Source organism: Branchiostoma floridae, chromosome 6 (assembly GCF_000003815.2).
Source record: "Branchiostoma floridae strain S238N-H82 chromosome 6, Bfl_VNyyK, whole genome shotgun sequence".
NCBI classification, from domain to species: Eukaryota; Metazoa; Chordata; class Leptocardii; order Amphioxiformes; family Branchiostomatidae; genus Branchiostoma; species Branchiostoma floridae.
Window position 1 is genome coordinate 15,377,691 of NC_049984.1, and position 14,927 is coordinate 15,392,617.

The window sequence follows — 14,927 nt, forward strand, 5'->3', positions numbered from 1 at the left end:
AAATCGGAGAAAATAACAAAACAGTGACGCAGTGAACGAACGCAGCAATGCCGCAAGCGTGCCGCACGTCAAGTGAGAGGGGGCCTTAACGCGCGAGTATCTCACCGGACTGCGGCACTTTGGTGGCATCGCCGCGTCCTAACTTCTTACCCTTGTTTTAAAAATGAGAATGTCATGCAATATAAGTATAAGTAAAAAGAACCACAGAACAAACAAAGTGAGTGACAAAATCGTTCTTATCGTATGACGCTCTCTCAAATCGCTCTAAAGGTGCACTCTCACTGGACTTGAGGCTCGCTTGCGGCGTTGCGGGGTTCGAAAGATACTCAACGAATTTCAGAGATAAAGAACGAATTTTCTTACTTCATGTGTTTTTTGTCTTCTAAGTCATAGTTTTACGTATTACGCAATATCTAAGTTATTAAAAAAATCGGAGAAAATAACATGTACAAAACAGTGACGCAGTGAACGAACGCAACGAAGCCGCCAACGTGCCAACATACCACTTACGGGCGACAATGACAGATGTAGCCTGTGATGTAACCAACGTGACTAATGAATATGCCTTATTTACGCAGTTAAGTTACACGCCAGGAGACATGAGATGTAACACAATACAGTGGATAGCCATTTAACAACTTGTAATTATCACTGACAGGTATGCACGTGGGGGTGCGCGGACGTGAACATACTTTGTCATTCACGAGTGAAGTTAGCCCAGTAATATATCAACTTCTGCATCAGTGAGACTTAACTAAGAGATTCCATGTGCCAGTTTGGTCACGTTTTGCGATACAGAATGTTAGTTTTAACTTACCTCTCGTTTGGTAAAGCAAATATTTTAGTCACGTTGAAAATGACAAGACCAACGTTAAGAAGGAGTAAGAAATGGAGATAGTTCCTGTTCCCGCTAGACGGCGACCGTGCTACGAGCTAGACTGGATTATCAATTTCATACTTGGAATATCATGCAAGATGTAAAAGTATGACCGAAAAAACATGAAATGTCACAAAACTATCAGATTTGTGGAGCGCTCGAGCTCTGTCGAATTTCCCCATCGCAGAGAATTCTCGGACACATTGGTTGTGCGATCGTACGATTCTGATGCCATAGGATTTTTCAAAACCAATCACCGACATGGATCCAAAACAGTATTCTGTGTATCAAGACAGTTGAACTTTGCAAGAGACGTACATTTTTGTCCACCGAGTTGCCCGAAGTTAGCGATCGTACGGCGATTGTACGATCTATGTGGCCATGCACATAGTAAAATGGGGAGTATTACTAGCGAGGATGGATTGCTGCAGTACAGTTGAACAAACTTCCCGAAAGACACCAATACACCATGTACATACATACACACCAGATGGTTTTACAGATAGGAGGACTTAACGTCGAGGAGTATATGTCTTCTTTTTATCTGTCAAATTCTTAATATTGTGCTGTTGCTGTTGCGCCTCTTGCATTGCCACAAGGCCACGATAATTTTGCCCTATATTATGACTACATGTATATCTATTTCATAGATTTGGACTCAATAATGTATGTGCGTTGTTAAGTTGATTTATCTTGATTTGAACGTTACATTGATTACGATATCTGTTCTTGTATTTTATGTATATATTATGATTTGATGCATCATTGTTATGTTTAAGGTATGGCGGCTTCGAAAAGGTGTCTTTTGACACCTGTTCCGCCATACCCTCCAGTGTGGAGAATCCAAATAAATAGATAAATAAATAAATATTGGATGTTGCTATACTTCGTGGCTGCACAAAGCGTTAGTCCTCTCTGAGCTGGTTATAACTCACACGTGGTGATCATATCAATTAAGCGTCTTGTATGAAACCTCAGACTGTAAAATAGAGGGTCAAGGCTGCCAGGGTTCTCTAATACTCTTCTTCATTTGTACTAAGCTTGTCTTTTAAGTCCGTACATTAGGTACTCAGTGAAGTCATTTTTGTTGCTGATTGAAAGAAGGGCTTTAGTTGTGAGTGGATTCCTCTCGCACGTGTGGGTAATGTCAATGACGTTATGACTGCGCATGCGCCTGTAAGACTGACGGCTAATAACATTGAGAAACTTCATGATTAATTTTCTTGTCACGTCACGTCGCACGTCTTCCGACAAGCCTATACGTTGCATTATGTGGCACAATCGGTATGGTGTTTGGCCCATACCGTGAACGGTCCCGAGTTCAAAACCCCTGATATGCCTCAATCTTGTGCCCTTGGGAAAGGCACTTTACACGGCTTTCCTCGCATCAGGTCAAAATAAGTACCTAGCTAGGTTTGGTTAGGGGCTGTCACTAGGATAAGGCGTTGAATGGAGGTCCTGTGTTTGAGAGAGACACATCACAAGCACGTTAAAGAACACGTACATTTCTATCTTTCGTTTGGCAGCGGTTTGGAATTGTGACGTTAGCCTTATGGGGAATCATCTTATCTATCTCGTGGATTTGTCTCAGTGTTTTATAGATTATTAGAAGAAAACATCCAATGAGTGACTGATTGATGGGTGTTTTTGACTGACAGGCCCTAATTACTAATTTTCATTGAAATCTGTCGGCGGGCGATACAGGCTTCCGGGAACCTTTGACCCCCCTGGCATTACGTATACGGAAACTCACTTGACAGAAATGAATGGATTTTTATACCTACAAACTTCATCTAATGCTTCTATCATTTGTGTTACCCCAAACGTTTAAATTCAGATGATATTTCATTCGCTTTTTGACTTACAAACTTCTAGCGAAGTAAAAGCATGCAATACAACAGTGACAAATTGTCTACATACCTTCAATATACACCGTAGGTCTATGGCTTACTTGTACAATGAATACGTGCTATATACAACGAGCACCTCTACCAAAACCCAAACGTCACCCCTGACCTTTAGCAACATAATGCACCTGAAGTGATGAATAAGCAAAAAGAAGAGATTCATTCCAGTAACCTAGATTGATTGCCTATAAGATGTGAGATCCTCGCACCTGCGCCACCCCACTCTAAAGACTAAAATGATGACATAGCTTTCTTTATTTTGCCCCTCATGTGTACTGATCAGGTACGAAGGATTTGCCTTGTTGCCTTGTGGACAAACAATCTATGTACAGTAAAAGTTACTCGACAAGCTTAGTAGTACCCACCAGAAAGAGAAGTATTATACGTTATACGAACAGAAAAGTGATCATATTTTCTATACCGGAATAGTTGACCGTAGGTGGAACTCCCTGACATGGCTACCAAAATATTCGTTCAGCTTTGTCGACGAAATTGCTCCAAGAGCAATTTACTATTTCCTGATAAAATGAATAAAAAATCGAATCAAACTATTCTCCAAACCACCAAAGTTTTGATCGAATCGTTCGGTCTTCTTCAGCTATCTGGCACCAGTGCAGTAGACACGCGACTTTATCAAACGTGTGACGTCAGCAAGGGGTCAAAGTTCGTCGAAAGTCGGTACCGCCCCCCGTCTCGTTATCTCCTGACACGGAGTAAAAGTAATCGGTACGGTCTGGTAGTCAAGAGAGGGTCCAATTTGCTTTTCAAACCATCTGTCTTTCGTGATGTTCTTTTAGCCATGTAAATTGTGTATCGTGATATCTCAGAAAATATATTCTTATGTATAGAAGTCAGCAGTTGTTTTTGTAGTCTGCTGTAAATACTGTATAGCTTTAAGTGGCTTTTACGTCCAGGAAGAATAGCAACTTGCAAATTTATGTATGCTAGCTAATGGACTTTGTAAAGTATCGATGGAAGCCCATATGATAATGGTCGAACCATGCGTACATTAGAACAGAAACAGGGCGTGTCTTCAGTTAAAAAGTGTGGGTTCAAGAGTTACAACAGGGAAGAACACACCATGCGATATCTATGTCCGTGCTCAACCTAAGGCCGAGTCTATTGTCAGTATTGATAGGATCTTCAACAAGAATGTTTCGCACTAGAACTAACAGGATGATCGTGTGAACAAGAAGTTTGGCACCATTGTCATTGACAGGATAGAGGATATGCTTGTCACTAAGAATTTTATCGCTAGTGACAAACTGTTCCGGTGATAATATTGTAAATCTCAGTATCCTATCAACCCTAAACCTGACCCCGAAGGTAGTCCTATAGATGGTGAGAATATAAAACTTAACGTTACCTATATTCGAGAGACTAGAATGACAAACAATGGATGTTGAAAAAATGATATCACTGATTCATGCTCTCCAAGTGCGATCACCATATCCCTCAGCCATTGCACCCATTCTTCAATTTGATATTCTGTTCTATAACAATTTAAATGTATTTCTGTGTTTTTTTTTGTGTACAGAAGACAGTGTTTTCACGATCCAAAGGAAGTTACTGTCAAAAGGCCACGTAGCAACTTGATCTTGCCGTCAGGTGAGCACCATACAACCATTCAAAATCGTACACAACACAAGTTATCCTCTCTTAGCACAGCCTAGTGTCTATACTCCCGATGTAAGTTGCATACGGAATTTATACGAAGTTAGGGTACATTCTCGTATTCTCGTAAGCAGAGAGGGAGGCAACCGTTAGAAATCCCAGTCGCTATATACTTTCTGCACGTCTGAAACCTCTTCTTAGAAAATAACAAGAGCGCCCAACCTGAATGTAACAGCGGGTAAGAACAATCTATGCAACATCTACTAATCTGACTCTTTTACCACAACCAAGCACAAAACTTTACTCCTACCTCAAGATCATGTTCCATGTACTGGAGCAAGAAGGCGAAGACGTCATGACTGGAGAAGAAGAAGAAGAAGAGGACTCCAACGTCGCCTACTGAACCTGATCGGGAAACCTAAGACCTTTCTCTCCCCCTCTTTAAGTGGCTAGTCCAGCCGACGGCAGAGTGTCTGATCTCCGTACGTGTCTTCCCGGAAATGTAATTTTTTCCAGGAAAGCTTCGCATCGGAGGCTGCCTTTTCGGGCTTTGGGCTGATATGGCGGCGGGGTTTACTTTCTGTGATTGCCGAGAGCCAGTACAGCGTCAAATAGTATAGACAAGAAACCGTTGACGTCTGAGATATTCCTCTGTGACATTCTAGATCAAACAGGTGTGGTCCACGAATACAAAGAATGCGTTTGTTTTATCGAAACTCCTTCAGCAAAGTACTTTGTGTACAATTATCTTCGCTACGTCTGGAAAATGATGGAAACCATGCTCTTTCGCTAGATGTTTGTAAAGGTCAAAGGTGCAGGAGCAAGTTGAGGAACAAGGCAGAAAGTTCAACATCTTCAGAAGTTTCTCAACACATACATGCAGCCTCTGAGTCTCCAGAACACACGGTCTCATTAGACAAAGTTAGAATCAGACACAGAAGCATAACTCTTTTGCTATAGGGATCGAAGAAGCCATCTACATCAGAGCTTTACAACTACCTCTAAACAGAGACTGAGGACGCCATCGACTTTTGGCAACTTATGATCCACTGCTCACGGAGTCACGTGTGCTACTATGTAACGTGACGTCTCAAAAGCGGTGGATTTTTCATTCCTTAACAAGGATTGGATCGAAAATTTCGGTAAGTCCATTTTTGTGTGTGTTTGAAATTACATCATCATCATCATCGTTCCTCCTCGTGTGAGGTGGAGCAGACGAAGTTAGTCCTCCAGAACTGCTAGTCTTTCATCACAGAGAGTAGCTCTTGCCCTTCCAGCCCTGTTTTGACCTCAATGAGTTTCTTAAGAGTTGTGCTTGGGCGGCCGACCCTTCTCTTCGCGTCGGGGGACCACAACAAGAGTCTTCCAGCTGGTTCATTGCCACGAGCTACATGACCCGCAAGGCATAGTCGACGCTGCTTCACTTTTGTACAGACTTTTGGTAGTGCGCGGACGTGATCCATACAACTGTTTGTTTGTAGTGTGTTTCCACCATGGACAGTTGTAGACTACAGTTCAACTTTATCTTTATCCTTAATAATTACTGTTCAACTTTATCCAGAATGACGTCTACCAATATTGCAATACAGAAGAACTTTGAAGTTAACAAGGCAGAAAGTTATAATCGCATTATGAGAATCTAAGCTTCCAAATTTTACGGTTAACTAGGAATCTAGAAAGGAGCGTCGACAATTTGACAGGTCCACAAACAATAGATTGCATGATACTTCTTGCCCGGGACCATATGAAATCATTTTTGGTCAAACGTTTTGGCAAAACGTCGTAAGATGTTTGTCGACATGAATGACTGTCAAAACCAGTGAATCAAAGATACAACCATGTAGATTTACACATCATTTTTCTTTCCACAAATGTAGGCTAATCCATGGACATAATCGATACAACATACCAGGTCCATAGTGATGATGCACTATCTGTCCTACTATCTAGTCAAATTGGGTTACGTAGTCTAGGAGAAGCTAAATTGATCGTATAGAATTTAGTGTCTAGCTAGCTGTTAAGCTCAAATACCCGTAGATGGCTTATGATTACCATTTCAGATAAACGAGAAGATGTGCACATGTATGACGTCGACACGTTGTCGTTGGACGTCCATTTCGTAACGTAACGTACGTTCCATTCGTATTAAAAGCTTTACAGATCATCGTTATCTCCGTACGTTTATCATCACGAAAGGCGTCTCGCGTCTACGTTAAAAGATATACGGGATAACCTGAAGGTAGTTGAAAGTTTTGGAAGGCTTACTCCTGTGACGTCTGTCCCTGTTCAACACAGTTTTAAGATCACTTTCAATTCTGGGAAACGACCGTATGCTATCGCTTACGCCGGTGGGGTCACCTTCACGACTTCCCGCCCATGATGTAAACAGCACCAGAGGGGCTTGTCAGGGGATCATCGAAAAGTAAATGGTGGAGGTGGTGTTAGTTTAAATGGGTGCCAAACACCATCTCAAAGTATACTTGTGGCACGTGCATGCCCATCGATCAGAATGTAGCGCTGGTTTACGTTTATCCGTATGTCCATTGTTTTCTTAAAAAGCGTAGTTAAGGATATCAAGTCGTTGGACGGTATTTTCAAATTGCAAAATATGATAGTTCATCATCTGCTCTTTAGATTGTATTTTATTGGCTTGCCGTACAATTTCCAAGGGTAAGCAGCAGTGTTCTCCCAGAGGACGATTTATTTTTATCGGGAAACCCCTCAAAGCTGAGTTTCAAAGTCCAAGGCAATTGACAACGGTGATCTATGTGCGGGATATCTAGTCTTTATTGTACGTTTGTCACGGTAAAACGTTTTTTGTCAATTTCATCTATTCGGGGATATATATGTACTGTAAATGCAGAAATTTTCGCGGTGGTTATATGTTCGCGGTTTTTGCGTTGCCAATTCACCGCGAACTTAAAACCACCGCGAACATTCTCCATTGCAGTAAGATACTACAGTGCATGGTGCTACAGCGGACTTAAAACCACCGCGAACAGTCTTTTTTTTCCGCTACCGCGAAATTGAATCCCCGCGAACTTAAATGCATTTACAGTACTAGTGGACAATCGCGTTATTAAGTCTGTGATAATAATCAATGTCGCGATGAGGCGCCCCTAATCCGACATGGTATCTCACTAATCCCCCGCTTTATCAAAGACGTAAATGAAAACGTTACGTAAGAAGATCAAAATCTCTTCAAGACCCTTTCAGGCATGATAGTAGATCATGATCTTCTGACCTTCACCAGAACAAGGTTGAGATTTGTCGTGGGCAAGGTCATTTGTGTTCAATAGTTGCTAAGTTTGTCTACTTATCTGAAAAATCGTTCGGGCGAGGATAAATTGTGAAATCAAAGTCCGGAAAGCTATACCCTGCTTGGATGTAACAAGAAGAGCGAACTGGAAGCAAAATAGGATGGATTTTAGTTTGCTCCTAAACCTATCGCCGATCTTGCTTGTGGAGGGGTCCAGGTCCAGAGGATCAGGTCCATGCACCGAATGGTCGATACTTAAAGCAATATATAATGGTCCATTTCGCTGGATAGAAATCTGTTTGGTGGTCATATAGTCACGCAAACAACGGTATAACTGCCCAGTTTGTTAAATCAAACCAAGTTTGACTGTAGAAACTTGGTAAATGACTCCTAGATCCTCTACTTTGCTCTTGTAATTTTCTTGAATCGCGATGGACAAGCACGTGAATTCCTGCTGCTGTAGTGCCGGCATAGTCTTTACTTCATTTCTAATCGGTCCAAATCCGGTCCATTGATTTTTTTCAGGTCCGTTTTTGCCGGACCGGTCCAAAGAGAAAACCCGGTTCTGTACTGGTACATCGTACCGGTAACCACCCCCTGGTCAGGAGCAAAGTCGTGGGACTGTCTTGAATGTACGTACTATTCGTGTACGTGTACCCATTTACTGGTTCCCAGAATTATAACCATCAAGACTGCATTTTCAGAGCGGCTCCAAGGAGTTTTGTACAATATGGCAAGCTGCCATAAGTTGTGTCAGTAACTCCGGGAATATCATGGACAACTATCCCATGGCGAAATGGGGAAGATTGAAGTAAGTGGACCGATTCTGGCTTTCAATTACGTACTAGTACACACACAAGCCGTAGAGTAGGCTATTACGTCATGACTCGTCATGGCAACAAAGTGCACATACGTTTGTAACATGTGAAATGTGGAGACCGTTGCTTTCGGCACCTCCGGTTATACGTTACCAATGTAGTCGGTAGGGGTGGGTACCGGTACAGAAAATTCATGTAAAGGTACGGTCCAAGTCCAGAGGATCAGGTCCAGTCCATTTCGCAACAAATGATTCTTTTTGTTGGAGTATCCGACGTCCATTGGCGTTTTAAAACCCTACCTTCATGTTAACAACACTTACTGTTTTAGACCAGTTTGACTGTAGAAACTTAGTAAAAATGGCTGTCAACTCTCCTATACTTTGCTCTTGTTTTTTTCCTGGACCGGTAAGCCCCAAGACACATGAAAGCCTGCCGATATAACAATATACATTTTCGAATCGGCCCACCATCCGGGCTACTGATTTTTTTCAGTACGTAATACCGGTTTTCTACCCACCTCGGTGTGTCTTTCTGTCTGTATGTCTAACAGTTATAGCGTTCTCCATATGCTATATATAGGGCCGTATCACGACAGTGTGACAGGAAGTGAAGGACAACATACTTAGGGGGATGACAGAAAATTCAGAGGTGATACAAAAGGTCATGTATCATCTACGTACATTAAATGACAGCTTACAGACATTCCAGGTCATGGGGGTCAATGGAAGAGCCCACTAATTATCGGGGAGGTATTGCTTTATGGTCTGTCAGTTTATCTGTGTCTTCACACTTACACATTTCCCATATGTTAGATGATTTTGTCTTTTGGAGGAACAAGGTTGATTACATACAGGGTAGAGCCAGTAATCAAACAAAAAGAAAGAAAAGAAAGATTAAGTGACTTAGCAAATTCTCCTGAAGGCAACCATCGATCGAAGCAAGAGACAGGATGTAATGAAGATACAGATTAACAGGGAGGCGGCGGTATCAAATTTCTCTCTCCAGTTTACATGATTAATGCAGAAACTTGAAGCTCTCAAGGCGAAAGATCTTTCTTCAGCTTAACATTGGTGGTGTTGATTTGCCAACAAAAATTGATTTGCTGATCGGTAATAAAAGGCGGGGTCATGTGGCATATTGTTTGATCCAGTGCCCAGAGATCCTGGTTTACCTTAAGAAAAGCGCTTAACAAGATTTTGCTCACACTGCACGGTTGTCAAGATGGGTATCTGACTTCGGTTGGGAAGTAAAAGGGTTTACCGGTAGAAGAGGGTTGGGCCCTGTCTACCCGATACCGTGTACGTAAACCTACACACAGCTTAAGGTCCATTGCAATTACATCCTCCAAAACTCATTATCTAAAATGTATACCTCCGAGACTCACATAAATATCAACAATATATTTCCAACTGAAATCAACTAACACCCTACATCGTACAGATCTGATAATTGATAAGAGTTGAACGTATGGTCCTAAGTTGATATTTTTTTGGATGCAAGAATATTAATGTGAGAGAAAAAATCTCATTTCTGAATTTTTCGGCATCGTCGTATTGAAATTTCAAAACCAGACGCATACAACCAAGATATCAACACTTGCTTCTAACTTATGTAAGTAGGTTGAATCTATTTGTGTCAACTCTATGTAGGTCCCTTCAAGCTTTTCTTTTCTAGTGTCAATAAAACACCCTTATAAACAGCCAAATGTGTCTGTAATGACTACTCAGGGGATTCGAAGAAAAAGGTCACATTAGACAGATGGTCACTTTAGACAGGATGTTTAATGCTTGAGTCATGACAAAGATAATCTAAGAGATCAACAATAAGTGGCCACGTTGGCCAGGTGGTCGTTTTGGAGATGTGGTCCCAAGAACAGGTTTGACTGTGTTACTGCTTTATATAATAGTGTCCAGAATAGGCGGTTAACCCTAGACTTTGCCGTGATGTTATCTACAAAGAATTTTTTTTCATGATCGTACTGTATGTATCCCACTGTTATTCTTAAGAATTTGTCTCTCATGCTAGAAGTCCAGGAAGATTTTCTTTAAAAACTCTCAAAAGATAAAAGATGTGATGAATGATTTAATTCCGGATGGAGTATCAAGTCTTTCAGTCTTTCTAATCAGTGTGCGTCCAATGTCGATATTTCTAAAGGTATATTTAGTAGGAATGTAACGTTACATACCCTTCTGATGGAGTGGAATGTCTATATCACACCCTGATTTCGAAGACTAGATAATGTATCCCAAATGACGCATGTTGTTGAAGTAGCCTCTTGACCGAAATATTCGTGTTTTTTTTTCCGCACGAACCTTTGAATTCCTTATGCTATGGTCCCATTTGCACCGGGAATGTAGCCCCGGTCGGCCTCTGAAGCCACAGCCTGTGGATTGTCGGATACAGCGGGGGTACCTCTCGGTATTTTAACGATTAGGTCACGGCGTCTTTTTGTTGTCGGGTCCCGGTATGATCTTAATTCCGACTTTTTAAAAACTTTAGGAGCCCAGTCGTGCCCCAAAATAGCCCAGCAGCTGCAGGGTGTCCCCTGGGGTCACGTATGTGATAACGCCCAGCAAAAACAGTCCGTTAGCTACCTGGAAAAGTCCACTTTTTCAAGATTGGAACATAGCATAAAAGAGATTCGTAATTTTTTCTCTCCCAACTTTTGAGATGATTTTCTCCTAAGCTTTGAGATGTGCAGCACGGCAACGGTGAGCATTATCTGGTGCGTCTAACGATTTCGTTCCCGACCTGACTGTACTGCGCAAACTCGCAGTAACCCGGAGGTTAAGCCCGTTACCGTGTGTTCTGGGAAAAGTCAGATACCATTCCACCATCCCTCCCCAGGGAAAAGAAACCACTCATTGTGTGAGAAAGTGGGCAGTCAATCTCCACCATAAGGTTACTGCACTCGTGAAAATCTTCAAACCATTTTTCCTTGACGATCTCAAGGAACCATTAAAAAGGTCTACAAAGAGGGCGCGATTCTGGATAAGCCGGCTGATTTAGAGGGCGTAAAAAGGCCATTTTGGAACGCCCTAAGGCCTTGGCGACGGACTGTCTCTTAGTAGACGATTTTCCCAGACACACCCTCTAAACTCTGTTCTATCAGCGCACAAGCAACGCCATAAAAATACAGGGAATACTCTAACGTGGACAGGTCGTAACGATCACGGTGTTATATCATCGCTATAAATGCTTAACAGGGGCTCAGGATGAATCGCTTTCGGTTCAAGAGTTCAAAACTTTGCCCAATTACCTCAAATTGGATAACTCTCCCATAATTTCGACTGACACGTCATAAAGAGTGGCCAAACGACGTACGTACGTACTAGCTAGGCAGACTGCGTGGTAGCTATCTTGAGATTTCCATACGCAAGGTTACAGTTATCTTTCAAGAAACTGGAGATATTTTGGAAGAGGTTCAAATGTTTGAATGTGCAATATGATCTTGACAATACAGACAATATGATCTTGTCTGTTCTGTAATAAGTCTATATGTAATGTGTAATAAGGCTATTACTCACGTGAGCAAGCATTCTTTCTCAGCCATGGTTCTAAGGGTGGTATCTCACTGCACTTGGGGCACCAGTTCGGCACTGCGGGGCTCGTTCGCTGCGGCACTGTTGTGTTACTTTCGCCGATATAATTTTTTTTCTATATATTATTCAGATATTACGTAATACGCAAAAGTTTGACTAAGAAGACAACAAATTACACAAAACGTACAAAAATTAGTTCTTTATCTCTGAATTCGAAATTCGTTGAGTAATCTTTGGAACCCCGCAGTGCCGCACCGGTGCCCTAAGTGCACTGAGATACCACCTGGATGAGAAAGAATGCTTGTTCACGTGAGTATAGCCACCACTAGCAGACGTATTACATACCAGACAAGATCATATTGTCTGGGGCTTCAAGACCATATTGCACATTCAAACATTTGAATCTCTTCCAAAATATCATCCAGTTTCTTGAATAATAACTGTAACATTTCGTATGGAAATAGCAACACCTTAAGTTAACAGTGATATATGTGCAACACACCAGACGTGATTCCAAGAATTTGAGCAGTGATATCTTTGGTAACGTTATCTTATCCACGCTTGAGGAAGAAACCATTTATTTATTAATTATTCTAATGCGTTCCATGGTCCCAGTCCAATTGTATCTTATATGACAGACGGCCGCTTTTGTACTTTTTTCCTGGTACAAAATACTTGATACTTCCGGACATTCCACAAGAGAGCTAGAAGAATGAGGAAATATCGTACTTTACCTTGTAAACATTGAAAGCGCTTAAACGAAATGTTCACGGTGGATCAAATTTGGCAATTTTTTGTGCAGCATAACACGCAAATTCAAAAAGGTGTAGATCAAATCTATTTCCTTTATCCACTCATTTGTAAAAGCATTACGCAGTTTGTTTTTTCAATTTGCGTCTTTTACAGTTTATTGGGTGACGTGTGTTTTTGTGCGTAGACATTTGTCCTTCTGGATTCCTTGAAAGTCAGTCTGTCGGCCAACTGAGTTATCCTACTAGCAGAATGGATAATGCAAGAATATGACTTGTCCGTTATTTCCCCCTTGCAATAGGACGACGCTCTCGCAGCGCTCTCTCCGTGACCTATGAAACAAACGCGAGACTTAGCTGAAGACACATGAGAGACTTGATGTTTTTGGATATGGCACATGAGTTTGTTTAATGATCTTTTTATTGACATGTTGTATGTGTGTATGTTGCAAACTGCATGTGTCCAAGTATTATGTGTATTACTCCTAGAAGACTAGTTGTTTCAATGATATGTTAACAACTAAAGGAGTCAATGAACAACAAACAAACAATAAACAATAAACCTAAAATTTGACAGCTCGCTAAGCGAATTTCAAAGAAAAGAAACGAATCTTTTTACGCTTTGTGGTTTTTTTTTAGTGTTTTCAGTCTCACTTATTTATTTTCAGCATTGTTTTAACTATAGTTTAGCATTGTGCTTTCTTTTTGATTTTGTATGATGTACCCAGTATGAAATCGAAGGTTACGCACATCCGTTTTAGGTCGTAGTGAGAGCGCAGCGCGATCGCCGTCCAGTGGAAAGGGGGGCTTATACAACGTACCGTTTTCTTCAAATGATTGTAAACTTCCAGACTTAAAAGAATGCCAAATGTTCAGAGGATTGCAAATTTTAAGGCTTAAAAGAATGCCATTATTCTATACCCCGATTGTTTCTGATTTACTACTAAGCTACAGTGGTGTCGCATATATGAATTAATGAATTCCAATGGATCAATTTATTTTCATTTCTTGTTTCATTCATCGCTATTCCATTCCTCTTGCCTAATTCCAAAATAAATTTTCTTTTCTAACTGAGCATTCTTTTCTCAATCTAGTATTAAGTCTACTTTGAATCGGAAGTGTGTCTGGTCCAAGTATTTAGATCGTCAGTAAATTGGCAATTCTACATATAAATTCATTCACAAAATGTATTGGAATTCTTAGGACGTACAAGTGCATGTAGACATGATCTCCACAAGCTGCTAATTATAAAGAACTGATTGAGTTTGAAATTAACTATGAATATTTCATATTTCTGATCCACGGCGTAGACATTAAGAATTACAGACTACCTCTTTAATTACCGGATGGAAAAATCGAATCTTACCGATTGTTGGTCTCCTCCTGGTGGGTAGCGTGCGTAGTCCAGTGGTTAGCGGTCCTGCCTCTGGAACTAGAAGTCGTGAGTTCGATTCCGGCTGCTGTGTCGCTCACCCGACATGCACGCTAGCGGAAAGGGTTACAGTCCTAGAAACGGGTCGTTAAGCCGTGGTCCACTGTTCACCGACCGTACTTATTAAAAAGAGCTAGGAGGAATTTCCCCGACCTAGTAAATGCTGTACATAGCGTCTGTCTTCTCTGTCTCGACTAGCTATAGTGCTGGAAGCTTCTAGACTAGCTCTTCAGTGAGCTAAACTAGATCGAACTCACTTGATCAAACACCCTCATCACTTTCCCCCCTCTATATTGACCGCTACTCGTCTTGGCCAACGCCGCCGCTGACACACATGTGGAGCACTGGGCTCATCTGTAGGCTGAGCCTGGTTTGGTTGATGAGGTGTCTCCGAAGCGCGTTTCGTGTTCTGACCGCTAATTCGTTATAATGTCTAGTACAGGAAATCCTGGCTTTGACTCCGACGTCATCACCTTATAGACGTCACAACACCTGAACTTGACGTCTTGATGGGATAAACGAGCCGTCGCGACGCAGAGAAAATCCCGGAAGCCAAACGACCACTACGATAGCTCTTAAATATGGAGGAGTCAAGTTTGAGTGGCCTGTTGGATAGTCATTGATTTTGAGAGAAGGTCCATCAACAGTCAACCTGCCCGCAGTGCTTGAACAAAACACGTGCGTATGCTGTGAAAGCTCTTGGGCTGAAGATTCGCGGAATATTGTTGT